A 1,857-nucleotide genomic window follows, 5' to 3' on the forward strand; every position below is an offset into this window, starting at 1 on the left:
TCTATCGCCATCAGGCAGCTTTCTTGTGAACACAGATCACCTAAATGACATAAATGATGAGACTTTTTTATTCTCTTTTATTTTAAATCACAGCTTAAACACTTATATTTCATAATAACTGATTTGACTGTCTCAGGAAATTTACCTTTTGAGTGTTAAGATAGGAGCATAGCCCAGGTTAAAAAGGTTGTATATTTAGCATATTGATCTGATACAGTTTTGTGANCCCAGAGCTCCCCATCAGAGGACCCAACATACCCAGCCAGGCCCTGCCTTAGCATTACCATAGAGCTCAGCCACAATTTGACAGTGAACCACAGGACACGGTTCCTCAGCATACACCATGTGCTGACTCCAGAGAAGAGAACCCAGTGCCTCGTCCAGGTGCATTGTGATTCCTGCAGTTGTATGTGTAGAATGTACATCCTCAGGAAACCTCATAGTTTGTAGAATTTTATATAGAAAATATGGTTTTATTTTATTTATTAGATGATAAATAGACACAAACATGAAGTCTGCAAACAAGTGGAATTTCCACATTTAAACCAAATCCATTATTCTTTAATTCTGTGCAATGTCCAGACACAGAGTTGCCTTTCTCATGAGGAATTGTTAACCACTGAGTAAAGACGCTTTTCCCCACATACGCTGGCTTCTCTCCCTGTGCAGAGATCTTGGGTGGAATGTGCCTGTGTCTTATCCACACTCTCCTTTCTCCCCCCATCGGAAGATCAGACACTTACCTGACTGTGGGATCTGGGGCAGGAGCTGGTCTGCACACCTCAGAGCCTGCAGAGATCCCTGATGCAGTATTACAGTCAGAACACTTTCATCGGTAGGAAAGATTCTGGTGAATGCTATTCAGGTCTAACTTTGGGCTCAGAATTAGAAAATCCGTTCATTTTCTATATCTCAGCTCTATTCTGCAACTCACCATCATCAAAAGTGCATGTAACAATTCAATCCCCTTTACTGACCCCTTGTTCTTATCTCATTTAGTTTTACGTTTAGTTAAAGAGAAGTTCTACGATTTACTTCTTCCGATCTAACGTCAGAAATTGCTGGATTTATTTAGGAAAAATCATCACACATAACAATGCGTTTGCTGGATTTATTTAAGAAAAAACATCACACATAACAATGAGTTCTTTACTGTTACTACACTGTGTGTGTGAAGACATTTCCGTGTGGAGTCTGGAACACCGTGAATACCGATAATTGCATGTCTCTGTCCATTGCTCTGGTGCTGAAACTAAGAAATGTCCTTCCAATACAGGAAAAATTCTCCTAACATATTGGTGAAGAATTTATGTGTGTGTAAAAAATTGTTAGTGCTATTAATTAGTTTACAAATCGTGAAGCCTAGTGAATACATGGGTGAGATGTAGATGGAGAACCTGTTTAGAAACACCTGGCTCATGACAGGTGTAAACCAACAGTGTCAGCAGAGCTCCTTTGGGGTTTAAGAATGGAGTGTGGTGCTCCCTAGAGGAAACTGAGGAGACCCTGGTGCTGCAGGTGTGCTGATGGGCAGGGCAGAGTGAGGGCAGGAGGGTGACTGTCAGGGTGCAGGGCCTCCTCTCTTGGGAGCACCCCTCCTCTTCTTCCTCACTTTGAAACTCTGACATTTTTATCAGGATGGGAAACCACTCACGTATCATCATATGTTGACGGAGGCCCAGGCACGAGGCTTGCACAAGCTTGTTTCTGAATCTGCTGCCTGAGGACACGCCCTTCCTCCTTCCTGTCTGTCCTGGGTCTACTCCCATGTCACCCCTTTGCCACACCACCATCCACTGCGCATGGCCACTGCATTTCCCATGATGGCACCCTCTGCTATGGCTCCTGGGAAACTGC

Source organism: Galeopterus variegatus, unplaced genomic scaffold, assembly GCF_000696425.1.
Source record: "Galeopterus variegatus unplaced genomic scaffold, G_variegatus-3.0.2 Scaffold17351, whole genome shotgun sequence".
Taxonomy (NCBI): domain Eukaryota; kingdom Metazoa; phylum Chordata; class Mammalia; order Dermoptera; family Cynocephalidae; genus Galeopterus; species Galeopterus variegatus.